The following is a 14,821-nucleotide window of genomic DNA, read 5'->3' as shown; positions in this document are numbered from 1 at the left end:
TTATTTTTTGCCTTGACAGTCAGAAATGAGGACATATTAAACATGAATACAAAGAACACAAAGCCTGAAATCCTGCAAAACAATTGTGTGTGTATCCGTACCAAAATAGAAATGAGTATTCATCAAAAACTGTTTGTGTGGAAATGAAACAGAGAAATAAACGCTAAGCTTAGATATTGGATACAAAGACACGGGTAATGAGGTGAGAGAACTTCATAAGAAAGGGGAGAATGTAAAGGAGATGTTTGACATTTTCAGGTAAAAAAAAACTGCTGTTCTGAGTGAGATGTGAGGATCGATTCAACTCCCAGTTACACTTAATGTGAAGCAGAACCAAGAGACTGTTAGCTTAGCCTAGCATGAAGACTGAAAACAGCGAGCCCGGCTCTGTTAAGGAGGAGGAAGAAATGTTAGTCAGAAGAGAAAGATCTTCATTGACTGATTTTGTTCTGCCTAAACAAACTAAATAAACAAACTCTCTTCTCTTTCATGACTGAATAAACAAACTGACCTAAAAGAACAACACAATTTCATACTTTTTAACTTTGTTTACATTTGGCGGACCCTGCCACCTTTCTAGCTTCAAACAGTGTTCTAAAGGCCTTATTTTCCTCTGAGAACAGCTTGTTAATTCAATCATGGAAAAAATTATATTTCTGAGTTTGTATTAACTCATTAATATTGTAAATATTAAAATTCAGAGTTTGAATTTCTTCTACAAAACTACATTGTTGCTGGCTTTAGCTTCGTATGTATAGACATGAGGTCCAAAACTCTTCATCTAACTCTTGGCAACAAAGCAAATATGACAAAATGTCACACCTTAAAGAGTTTGGGTCTTCTGGTGTGGGGTTGTATGAGATTATTATCCCTAGTCAGTCAGTGTGTCACCAGCAGTTGGGACTACATTCCAACAACCATACAACGTCTGTATTCCTACACACAACCACAGCTGTGCCTACTCCGCACTGTACCAATGCACCAAAAATGTTATAATAATGTTATATAAATATAGCGTAAACTTAAACAGCTATATATTTTTTTAGGTGTGCCTTTTTCTAGGTGGCTAAAATTAGTCTTGTAGTAGCCATTTTCTCTACTCATCATTTTGGACATGACCACATGTTTTAAATTTATTCACAATCATAGGAACGTTTTTAAAGAAAAAAAGATTTTTTCTGCTCCTTTCTACAAGCTCTGTATTTATGAAGACAAATCATTATTTTTTAAAATGATTTGTCATATGATATTATTAATTCTTTATGAAGTTGAACAGTGGCTCTCCATTCAGACATGACCAACTAGAATATAAAAGAATATTAGCTTGCTGCTTGTGGATCATTTTTCAAATATAATTTGTCTCGTTCAGCAGTGTCAAAGTTCAGACCTTTCGTCATTAAAATCTTACAAAGATCATTTTAGAACGTTTTTTTTATTTTATGCAAAGTACTGGATCGGTACTCGCTATCGGCCGCTGTACAAAGTTCAGGTCTCATAACATCACTAATATTGATCTCTCACTCATATGCAACCATCTACAAGACCACCTAAGGCAGTTCTGATGTGACGCCACCATCATAACAACAAATACGCCCAAAAATGCTCTCCCCACCTCTAATACACTGGAATCCTAGAAGGTTCCTTCTCTGAACATCGTCCTAAATTCCTCCAACTTTAAAGCCAACATTGTGCAGCACCATCTTCTTCGCATTACATAAAATGTGTCATACTGTGGCTCTATTAAAAAGATGGCGCAATCAATGAAGGGTCGATGAAAAAAAATCAACCACTTGAAGAGATATCGACACGAGGGCCTAGCAACAAAGTCATTCCTCACACCCGCGACGATGACTCCCTGCTCTGGCTTGCTTGTACGCTATTACATCATTCCATTCAGGAACTACACAGCCTCATGAGATTACATTATGCCAAAAAACAAAACTACTGAGAATTTCGTCTTCAGAGTTCACCATTTCCTCAAAATAAACCCCTGCCTTCCTGAGTTGATCTATTTCTGTCTGAGTGCTCCTGAGGTTTGTATGGAGGCTGCACATGATGATGACAATGGTGGGAAAAAAACAGAAAACCTCAGCTTTCCAGCAGAGTAGCTCATGGCAAGGTATGTACGGGAGCTAGAACACTGTCAGTTTGAGTTAAGGCCACGTACACAGTTGGGTTGGGGACTGCTTTCTGCTGAGTCACTTCACTCCATGATATTAGGCTGACAGAGACAAATGCCCGTGGAGTGTCAGTCAAAAACGACCCCATCCCCTTGCTTTGATTCAATTAGCTTTCAAGCAGTGTCCCATAGTGGAACCAAAGGCAATGTTCGCTCAACTTAAGTGATGGGACCAAATCAGATTTAAGTTTGCTGACAGCATCGCCTTCTTCCCATCAAGTTACGTGGCGCAGGCTTTGTGATGTATGTCATCTGGCTGTCACATTATCACTCCATTCGCACGGGGGAAATGCACTCAGAACATGCCCTTAATTTACCCTGACAGCTATTTGGATGATAACTTTTGTCATTAAAGTAAGATTTGCAGATTTATCAGAAGACGCCTGCCTGAGCAGGGGTGAAAAACGGCAGAACAGAGGAAACGAGCGCAGATTCATCACTCTCAAACCAAGTCGAGGGAAACAGATTTAATCACTTTATGAAACATCAACATCCAAAGACAGCCTCCGCCATCCTTCATCCTATCCAATAATCAGTGATTCGGGTCACGTGGCCGTCCCCCAATGCATCGTGGGCCAGGCAGACTAGGAGGAAGATGGTGGTTTGTTGCTGTGCTCAAGGGAGGAGGAGACATGAGGGGGTCATTGGGCTGGGTTCCTGTGGCTTAGCATGGCAAATCCTCTGTAATCCTCCAACCAGTCCCATGGTGCTGTTTACTGTACGTAGGGTAAAGCTATTATGGACCCAGACCAAACCCGCCCGCTAACATGTAAGCTACATCCTACAACTACTACAGTAGGTCATCCCACTATTGTTCACCTGTTGTTTTTTTAAGAGGACAGTCGACAGTGTTTATCCTCCGTAAGTCTCTTTTGAGATTATCATCATTAGACGGCAGGATAACAGAGAGGAAGCCAGACAAAAAGGGATGAAAATCTCACACAGAGGAGTGAGAAAACAAAACATTCCTCAGGGTATTTACACCAAAATGAGGGAGGGCCGGAGGGGGCTTCTTTCTAGCCTGCAGTCTGGCTGTGTGATCACAGCTTTCTCTAGATAAGATCTAAAAATCATCACTGGAACTTTCTCTACGACTCCGTCATCTCTAACAAACCACGCCACATGTCACAGTAGCATAAAAGCATCATCCTGTCTGGGAATCTCTGCTGCATCTTTGTAAACAACGTCTGAAGTCGGTATGGACCCATAACGCAACATAATAGAAGAAAGTATTTCTTGGAAGCCTTAAAATTAATTTTCAACTGGATTCCTGGAATCACATTACAACAGAAGGCAACAAATCACTGTGTCACTGCCCTTGTCATTATCTAATTGCTTTCTTGTGGATTCAAGACCCTCCCTTTCCCTCCCTCTCTCGGTCTTTCACTATCCATCAGTGTTGTGCAACAACACACCTCTCTATTATTCCAAAAACTCAAAAGTACAGTCTGTGAAAACTAATAACTGCTAACTCTTTAAAAAAAAAATGCTGAATAAATCCCTTGATCTAGCAGTTTTATTGCTGGCACCAGGAGGACCAAATTCAAATGCACATGCAGCCGCTTGCCAACACTGGAGAACATTTATTTTACTACCTTCTAAATTAATACCAGTAAGTTTGGAACAAAGGAGATAATTTCAGGTAGTGCTGCATTATTACTGCAATTAATTTATTAAAGTGATTTTTTTCAAGTAAGAATTCCCTAAATCCTCTGGCTGCAACATATCCAAGAGATAATCTGCCGTTTTTGTCTGTTTTATAAAATAAACTTGAGCATATTAAGGTTAGGGACTGTTGAGCATTTTCATTTTGTTGTTTAATAGACATCAATTTATAGGAAGAAATAATCCCAAGCTTGAGTTGAGGTTTACTGTTCATCAGAGTCAGTAAGAGTCTTAAAGAGGACATATTATGCAAATTCTCAGGTTCGTACTTTTATTTGGGGCTCCTAGTAGAACAGCTTTACATACTTTAATTTTTTAAAAACCACATTATAAGCATCCCTTCTTACACTGTGTCTGGAATGCTCCATTTTAGCTACAGAGTGAGAAATCTTGCCTCTGTTCAATCTTTGGTGAGAGTTGCACATGTGCATTACTTAACGAGCAGGATGTAGCCAATCAGAGGCAGCGTAGGGCGGGTCATACCGAGCATGGTAGTGTGATCTAAAATAACGCAGCTACAGCAGAAACAACTGTATGTCTGCTGACTGACTGGAGTGTATATATTTTACAATAAATATATAAAAAAAATATATTTATATATTTTTGCAGCTCAATTATCAAGTAATACTGAATGTAAAAATAACCTTTGTTTGTTTACATTAAAAGTCCACAGTGCATCTTTAACCCAATTTATCAGCTAAGTGATGTAGGGAATGAATGCTGCGGAGTTAGCCATGTGCAAGTAGTCTGTCAACTATGTGATCGATCATTTCAACATATTTCATGGCTCTAGCTTTTATAAGTTTTTATACTATATGCTTCCTTGGCCTGTATAATAGCACAAGAGACTGAGCAACTAAAACGATGCTCAAACAAAGTGCTTAACAGAAACTTCGGCCCATGATCAGAGGGAAGGTAATTTTAGTTGCGGACAAAAACCTCTTTTAGAGATTTATAATTCTAGATTATCATTCTCACGTGGCACCGCACAGGGATCACTCAACCTCAAATGGCTTCTTTATTCTTTTTCATTGCAACAACTTCTGTGAGTTTATGTCTGGTTTCAATGTGGATTAGCACCAACCAGTTACAAAGCCAGATTTAAGGCTTTCTCCACCAGTGGTAGTGGCTCCCTCCGGGCTGTTTGATTTAAGGGCTCTCAAAGAACCACTGGAGAACCATATGCATTACAAATACATGCAATAACAATTCCTCACTGGCTGCATGGCACTATTATAGAAGGAATGAGATCCATTAATGACCCGGGGAAAACGTTATTCCAAGATCAGACATTTTAACATAAAACTGCTGTACTTGGAAACCTCAGAATCCCTATGGAACCACTTATATCTGCATGGAGCCACTCAAGGATATACAGAACCACTGATTTACCTTTATATTATGGAAGGTCAAATAGCATCGGCTCAATATAAAGGCAGTTTCTACTTGATGTCTTAATAAGCAACGCCTCATTGAGTATAAAAGAGCAGCAGCTTAACCCTAATTTTTCATGTGTCATCTATTCAGGAAACTGCCTGGCAACAAGTCACATCTGATGTCAGTAATTCTGTGTTTGTGTTCCTCAGAGTAGCACAGAGGTTCTCGCCTCTACCTGCTTGTGTGTGCGCGCACATAAATGAGGCTGCAGAGATAGATAAGATAGTTGCAGCTGTTAAAACACCACATGACTTCAGAGCCTCTCACAGACGAATCTGAGAGATACTCATTTTTGGCGTAGCCATCTTGATAAACATCAAGCCTCGTCCTGGGCAGCTTTGCCTTATCAGCGTGACAACAAAGCACCAGCAGCATGAAAGTACAGTTTGATTTACTTGAAATACATCTTTATTAGGAGCCTGCTAATTGAATTTGTTTCTTTTTGAAATAACATGAATATAATAAATTCTACTAAGTGAATATAGCTCAGTTTCATCAACATGAATCTCAAAGCAGTAATCAATTGGTAACAGCAAGCCCTCAATGATGATGGCAGGGTGAAGGATTAATCAAAGCCAGCAGGACCGTGCATAATTTAATCATTAGAGTCATCATTCAAAGTGTGTGTATGAGTGTGTGTTTGTGTGACACAGCCATCCTTTACAGTAGTGACACAGGGGATGGTTCTTGTTTACTCTAAGAAAGGAGGTTCCCAACAAGTGGATTTTTAATAGATAAGATTAGTCCAAATTTCCATTTTACAACAAGATGGTTAGTAGGGATGTTATTGATTAATTAATAATCGATTAATCAGTTCAATTAAGATTCTGAAGTGATTAAAAATGTGTCACCCGACAAACAGAGATGGGCACAAAAATATCAAAAAGTATTTCAAATAATATATTTTCTTATCAAGTATATCAAAATAAAATATTAAATACTTCTATGACAAAATGTATTGAATTAAAATCCAAGTAATTTGTCATTTTAAAAAAATACAAGAAATTCGTTCTAAACAATTTCTTAGATTTCAGCCATCAAGTTGTCTCAATATTTGTTGGAATTTGTTGGGCGAGTTGAGACAGGAGCTCCGCAATTAAAATGAAGTCGTTGTTTTGTGTTATTCAGTTTATATTCAAGTAACTCGTTTTTGTTTTTTTCAACTTTACCTGTTCTAAAATTCCTAATGTAGTCTTTCATGATCATATCAGTTGTTAAAACAGTTTTCTAATGCAAAAATGTCATGTGATGTTAATGATTAACCAATAATCAATTGTTTAGGCAGCCGACTATCAATTTCAGAAACTTCTTAAAGTTTGCATCCCTCATGTTTAGGGAATTACTTGGAGCTGAAACAATAACCCGATTAATTAGTCAGGAAAATACTATTAAATTTGAGTCTCATCTCAAGCAAAACCTCCATATTTACAGCCTCTCAATGTTAAAGATGTGTGGCTTTTTTAATCTTATATTATAGATATCTTTGGGTTTTGAACTAGGGATTGGTTAAAATATCAACATGGTAGTATATTGTATCTCTTTGTCTTGCAATACATTACAACTGACTTACCAGAGTAACTTCTTCAAAACTCCTTGTGGTGTAAATTTATGTAACCTTCATTTACACATACTGAAAATAATTTAGTGAGCTATAGTTGTATTCTTCCTTTAAACATGTTGACACCAGTTTATGGCTATATTACATTGGAATGATGGCACACATGGACAAGTTGTAGACACTTTTTAATACATTGTTTCATCTCAGTTCATGCACTTTGCCTTTTTGTCACATTCTTCAGTAACACAGGGATCATGGTGCAATATATGGATTATCGCAGACTTGCTGTATCCTGATACTATCATTGTCATTGGTAGCGTACTGTGAATATTTTTTTATCATGAGTTATTCTGTGACTCCCACCACTATTTTGGATGATTAGTTGGAAAAAACAAGCAATTTGAATCACTTCGAAGTGATTTTTTACTAATTTCCAGCATTTTTCAGGCAAAACGCTGATTAACACACTGGTTGGTTGTGCTAATTAAAAAAAGTCTGTGTTGTCTGACTAATGTGGACAAAGTTAAACAACACAAGCCTTCATCATACTGTGACACATTTTCATGACTTGTAACACTTGTCACTTCCTACGTCTCGCTTTGCTTTGCTTTGACCCGACCTTGAACAACTCACAGACTTTAAACAAACTCCAGACTGTGTCAGCAGAGCCCACTGTGTCTCTGGACAGTGATACAGTGCCTGAACATGCTGACATGTTTCATTAAGCTGTATAATAAGAGCTTAAGGAGCCTGGACAATATACAGGCTCCCCCTCACCATCTTACCCCTGGAGGCAGCTCATTGTGCACCTTATGTGGCTATACCTTATTGCATTATGCAATGGAGTAATAGGCTTATCTGCATGCTACTCTGCAGGGGGGGGTTTTGGGCCGACTCCGATGACTCACTTCATTAAGTCTCCCTTCCACAGAGCTTTCTAGTTGCTGAGGAGTGAATTTTCCACACCCCCACGTAAACACTGACCTCAGATGCCACTTACACTGAAGACAGTAAACATCCAATTATCAACTCACCACGAAGGAAGACCAACTTTAAAACTGTTATTTTAAGCTGACATTTCTGAGTTGAAATTGGCCTTATTTAAATTACTTGCATTTCTATTAATGATTTTATTTTACCTCAGTAGAATTATACTACAAGGCTACAGTGACCTTATTTCCCTTAATTCCCTCTTTACTCTGCGCTGGTACTTCTAAATGTTCCTTTATTATTCATGCAGGGAGTCCCAGCCTATTTTTGCTGGGATATTAATTCACTGAGCTGCTAAAATGTGTTCTAGGACAGAGAAATGGCTGATACACGTGTTATCAGTACTGCTACTGGTAAAAGAGATAAGAGCTACCTCTTGGCTGTAGTTTTTAACTACAATTAAAAGACGCAAAACAGCACACGGTGTCGAGTTGAGGAAGAAACTACAGCGACCCTTCACCTGAATTTCACCTGTACCGTCTGGAAGCATCACAAGAAGCAGCAGCATCCTCAAAAGAACTATTTTTAAAGCATCCGGGCTCCTGAGCTGCACCAGCTGCGCGGAAACACAACACTTTACAAACATTAAAGCTTTATGAGGAAACGACTAATCCGGCCATATCAAAATATAAGCCGGGTGAATCGTTTCGGAAATAACACACACGCCGCTGCACACCGGTACTTACTTTCAGAGGGGTATCGTGCGAGGAGCCGCTTCAGACGTTCGCAAATTGTATTCGGTTACACACACGGTTGTTTTTTTCAGAAGTGCTTCTTCGTCAGGCGTGCACCATCGCGGGAATGTACACAGAGGCAGACATGCGGAGTCATTTGACCTTCTCCCAATAGAAACTACCATCGCTGAGACGTAGGACAGGGGAGGAGCGGACCATACCAACCCGGCGTCCCGGCAAGGTGGGGGGGTGGTGGGGTGGGCAGCTGTCACCCTGGGATGTACTGCAGGGATGAGAATGATAGTAGCAGTGGAGGAAGGAAGGAAATGTGGAGCTCGTATGTGGAAGTGGAGTGAAATAGCAGGATGGAGCGATTGAATTATCAATTTAATTCAGTGTCCATGTCTTTTCAGCCAGTGATCCCATGTCCTGCTCAGAGGTTTCACCCTTACATCTATTCAGCGTTAAAGGGTAACTCCACCAATTGTGCACATCAGAGTGTCTGTGCAGGTCTTGGGGAGTACTATATCCGAACACGTATGTACATACATAAATTGGCTCCAGTGATGTCATTCAATGACTCAGTTATGTAGGCAGCAGTTTTTGAAAAGGAAGAAGAATGCATGGAATAATAAGAGTGATATCTCTGGTTCTGCTGTATGGATTTTGATTTTGTTTTTCAAGCTGTCCATAGTGAGTCCATCAGTGTTATAGGAATGCAATGCACACCAGTGGACTGCTTTTCAAAACCCTCTGCCTACATTACCCACAATCCAATTTCACCACTCAGTAACATCACTGGAGGAAATTTATCAGATTACATGCAGCTTCCTCTGAAGCCACACAAGGCTTTTTATTACTTGTTTTCACATTTGCAGTAGTACTCCCCAAGAACTGTAAACACACTTTAATGTGTCAAATTGGTGGAGTTGTCCTTTAAATGTACATCATGATTCATGCTAAAACATAAACAACGTATCTCATATTTATTCCAATCTGAGTTTTCAGAAAAGAACCATCACACTGGACATGTTTGTGTATTTTTTGTGTAACTTTCATTTAACCAGGAAGTCTCTTGAGATACATCATCTCTTTTACAAGAGGGACCTGGCCAACTGGCAGTATAGAGTAATTATGCAGCCACATAAAAAATGTACAATATTCACATATAGCGTGTAAACATAAGAACTGGAAGAGCTTGAATTTTTAATGCAGTTGAAAACAACATGTGGTCCAGGGCACCTATGCATCCTGACCAACACTGGATTTTTGGGTCCAACGCTGAGCCTGATATTAGGAAGTAAAAAAATTCCAATATCGATTTATGGGCCAATATTCTTAGATATACATAATGTATAAAAAATAAACACACTTTTTTTGCACTGACCTTATAATGTGGTTGTTCAACACTTTTGAAAGTCACATGTGTAATGGAGGCAGGTTGTTTTACAGTTTGACAATAAACGTTATTGTCCAAAATGACATCAGTGCACTGAAACATTAAACTTTAATTTAATAATTATAAATTATCCAGAGCATCTTCTATACATTATGTTCTGTTTTTAAAAAATAATCATATTGGCACATATATATATATATATATATGAAGATGAAGATATATGAATTTGGGTATTGAACATTTTGTAACAATGTTAATTTCTAAGGTTCAGAACAGACTCTGTTAAGATCTTTTATCCTGATGATATGGTATAAAAGCTGTTTAAAGCATTTTTACAGGTGAAGACAGGGAGTTTAGCAAGCACTGATTTAAACCTACAAGGTGTGAATGAATGTTTCTTCTCATTTTTGGGAGGTCCATGCAGTTATCACATATAAATTACAGAGATGACTGTCAGCATTTAAAGTAGAACGCAGAGACGACCAGTTTACAGGATTGAGCCCATGTAGTAGTGAGCACACAGGATACCATGATACACACCAGAAAAATGAGGTCAAAAGTGAGCCAAAGCTGCTGAGTCCTTAAAGGGCAACTCCACCAATTTTACACATTTAAGTGAGTGGTCTTCTGGAGCACTACTGCTTTACCCACAATGCAACCTAGCCACTGAGTGACATCACTGAAGGCTATTGATCAGTTTTTATAACGGTTCCTCTTGAGTCACAAAAGACTTTATACTCCTTTTTCCGCATATACTGTAGTATTCCCCAAGACCTGTGAACACACTTTGTAAAATTGGTGGAGTTAGCCTTTAAAATCAGATGTCAGGGGACCTTGGCCCTCAGAATTTATTGATATTTTATTATTCTTACAAACAATTCACACTGAATTATTTAACTGTCTGCATTTATACATTTGATCTAACGTGATTGCCTATTCATGACATTTGTCGCCTCTCTGACTCTAGTGTTTAATCGATAGACATTGAAGCTTGTATAGTTTACATGATGATTCATAAATAAGAGCTTAACTGTAAGTCCCTTCGGGACGATTACAGAAAAAATTACACTCTCTGGGGTAAAACGGAACTGTCAACTGACCATTTACAGGCCTGTTAAACACACAATATATGTACAGTAGACTGATCCTTTATTGGTATATTATAATGATATAGCAAGTCCCCTCATGAATTTAATGTGACAGCAGTAGATATAAAAGTAGCAAATACCCACATAGATGCCATACATCCCTATCGATCTTGAATATCATACCAACAGGTGATAAATTAAATAACAAAAAAGATCTCTGCACTGTATTTACCTGACCTCATATGCTGACTTATTATCAGTGGCAAGAGTTAGAACCTAAATGAATATTAAGTTGGTCAAATAGTAAACTATCAGCTCATGGAACGGCTATGTAACAACCAAGGTAACATCTTTGAAAATGTTATTACCATCGACAACAGTTTTACTCTGCAGAGTCATTTCTGTAAGGGCCTTCAGAATACAAATCCTGGCAATGATGAATTGAAAACACCTTGGGCTGTTGCTTTACATTAAACGAGTGGTCTTGTGAGAACACAGTCTCATATAAACCACTGCCTCCTCTCCAGGGGACTGCCCTCATGCACTATAAAGTTGTCATTGTGGCTATATACAGTATAACACAATATAGACATCTAATTGTTTGAGTGTTGAGACCTTAGGTTTCAGAAAAGCATCCACAGTAACATGTGAAAGCCATGCATTTGAAATGTTGCTGTTCATGGTTGCATTTAATATTTATATTGCATGTACAGTCTGTGGTGTTGTGTCATGATGGTGATTTACAGTCAGGTATCAGTTGTTGGGCAGATGAGGCCCAAGGCCAGATGCAGACCAGTGCCTCTCTCTCGACCACACTGACAACACCAAGACTTCGTGCCCACTGAGTTGGAAACTGCATTTCTCAAGTATAAATGAAGACTTGTTACTGTATTGATTGATGGTGCACTTCAGCAGCGAGGGGCTAAAATCGATGAGCGCCACATGGAGTCTGAAGACTGAGGGCTGAAGAGTGATGCCTGTGCTGCCTACCCTCCTGAACACCCCAGAGCTCACTCATAAATAAATGAAGGAGACAGTGCATTTCCTGAGAAATAGCTCGCTTTGTCAAAGAAAAAGCATCCGTATACCTTTTCACACTGAATCATATACAGAACAAAAAAAAGAAAATGCCCTTTAAGATATTAGATAGTCTTCGCTCCACAAATACACAATACATTCTTTTTATTCATGGATCAGAGAATCCATTTATCAGTAAATTAGTTAGAGAGGCACTTCATTGCAGCAATAACATTTAGTGTGTGTGTGTGTGAGTGATCTTTCTCACAGCCATCGTAAAACTGTAAACAGTCTTGCACAAATTAATTTGGCTTGAGACTTATTGAGAGCCAGCGAGTATGAATTTCTCATCTCAATGAGTTTGAGTGGAATTACTTGCACAAGATTGTCTGTAATGTTACATGAAGCTCAATGGAACGGTTAGAATGTAAACTTAGGATACAGTGGACCCACAACTTTATCTTCATAACATGGACAGACATCAGACACTTGGCATTGGTTGTGGTTGCAGCAACATGCTAAAGACATTCAGTCTTTATTCTTTATAAACTGCTTTATAAACATTTATTGCTGACGATCACCAATTAGGATATGTTTCTTCATATATTATACCTCTTGGCTATACACGTCAGGGCTAACATGCCAAGAGTAACAGGTTGATGTTTATGCTGCATTTGTAAAATATTTGCAGAATGGGAAGAAAGGGAAAACCTTCAGTTATTCTGACTTTGGAGTTACACTGATGAAAAAGTTTACTGTAGCAGTAACATGATAGTGCAGCACAGGGTGTCAGGTTTAGTGCAGAGCAGCAATTCCTTTGATACTGGAGTCTTGATGAGAGCAGTGCTGGAAAGGAAGATCGTCCTTAGGCTAATGATGATGACAAATGTGTTTGTATGGACACATTGAATCATTAAAAAAAATAATAGGAACATGACAATGACAAAGCTAGGTCTGACAAAATGAGCTCTGAATGGGACAACGGTCAATTCTGATGAGGGAACCTCAGTCAGCTACCTCAACTGCCTTACTTACTTACTTATTTACCTAACTGCTGTAAAGTACAGTAGCCTAAGAGCTTTCACAGCTCTGTCCCTGGAAAGCTTCAGCTGTATAGCCCAAAATGAAAGAGGATTCATTTTTTACCAAAAGTTGATTGATGCTGATGTCAGAATTTTTTTTATGAATTGATCTAACGTGAATTTTTTATATTTTATAAATGTGATTTATTTTCTATTCATCCATTTATATATAGATTTTTTGTTTTGTGAGTAGCATAAAGGGACTACAGCTTGCATTTCTGTGTGTCGTAGAATAACAAATAAATGAACTTTGTACCTTGTACCAGAGGTGGGAGTTGTGGAGTCATCAAGTCATCTCCATGCCATGTATTTGTTCTGTTCATGCACTAAACCAGCTGAGTCCAATCAGCACAGCTCTTCAGCCAGGAAGGTGAGATAATTAGTGAATGCACCTGGTTCAGTGACGATACAATCTAGCAATAACAATCTAACAATCTAGTAGTCTAACTAAACGTTATGGTAATCCATCAATTGATTTTGAGTCACTTCAGTAAAAAACACAAACATCAACCTCATGGCGGCAAGAAGAAAAGGGGGGGAAAAAGGACAAAAGGTTCTCTGCACTGCTGTCCAGTCTGGACCACAGTAGGGGACAGACCAACTCACCCTTACCAGAGCCATGCAGCTAGAATGGTTAAAGAACCTCAGCTACTGTTTAAGACATCATTTCCCCATGAGCTGGTGCATTGTAACATCATACCACCATTCAGTCAGGTGGATTTAATAAAGGCAAGCCAACATGTTGTGAGATATGAATGTCCCAGCAGAATATGGTGATGGCCTTTGGTGATACAGATAGGCCAGAGTGGAAATGTCCCCCAGTTAACCTGCTCTATTTGACAAAGCAGATGAGACAAACAGGAAATGGCTTTTCATCCGCCTGCTACGCTATCTCAATTACGGTTTGATTCCATGTACATGTAGTAAACTCTCCTGCGTGTGTCGATGCCTCGGTGTGATGTGATTTTTTTGAAAGGAATTTTCAGGGCTTGAGATCAAGAAGACAGTAAAAGTGAGTTGCATTGCTTGGGAAAGAGCTGAAACTGGCCGGGGAAAATATGGGAGCAGAGGCGTGTGAGAAATGTCAAAATAATAGGTTATTATTTGCACTCAGCCCGCACTCTGCTCTCCATTTTTAATGGCTGTCTTCTCCTATATCTGTTGTTTGGGAAAAGTGCCCTGTAACAAGGCATGAAATGCATTGTGTGAGACTCTGAATGTCAGGGTTGAGGGGGAAGAAGCAACACCTTAAAAATGGCTACTGCCTCCAGACATGGCACAAATGGCAAAGATGGTGTCAAGGTGACCTGGCTCTGAAGGAATGGCTGCTCATCTTTGTAAACCGGGAGTGTGGAGATGTTGCTTTTGGCTTAAGGGCAGATGTTATTTATGAGCAATATCTAATTAGAATAGCAGAGTGTACAAAGCAAAACACTGTAAAGAACATTTTCTTCTTGTTCTGGGGGCGCTAAAGGACACGGTAATATCATGTTAATCCCAAACAAACAGAGAACACTCTTTTTATTAAGAGCAGATTACTTAACAACATCACCACAGAAATGTCAGTAAAAGGAATATTAAAGCAGCATTTATGGGATTACACTGATAACAAAAAGGATTGAAATTATATTACTGATTATATAAAGGTCAATGTAAATAAAACATGACAGCATGTGCACTATAAATCCCTAAAGGGATATTGTAGGAACATTATAGATTTTTTTCATCAGAA

General features: G+C 38.8%; 1 protein-coding gene across 1 annotated transcript in view; it reads right to left on the bottom strand.

The window, feature by feature from the left end:
- The window catches only part of oxr1a (oxidation resistance 1a), a 163,059-nt gene extending 154,422 nt beyond the window's left edge, over positions 1-8,637 (bottom strand). Inside the window, exon 1 of the mRNA XM_084357216.1 lies at positions 8,516-8,637. The gene's annotated coding sequence lies outside the window, so the exon portion shown is untranslated. The remainder of the gene's footprint in view (positions 1-8,515) is intronic.
- Between the last annotated feature and the right edge of the window lie 6,184 nt (positions 8,638-14,821).

This window comes from Pagrus pagrus, assembly GCF_965226575.1.
Source record: "Pagrus pagrus genome assembly, chromosome: 7".
Taxonomy (NCBI): Eukaryota; Metazoa; Chordata; class Actinopteri; order Spariformes; family Sparidae; genus Pagrus; species Pagrus pagrus.
The sequence above is the reverse complement of the archived record's forward strand: the minus strand, read 5'-3'. Positions and strand labels throughout refer to the sequence as shown.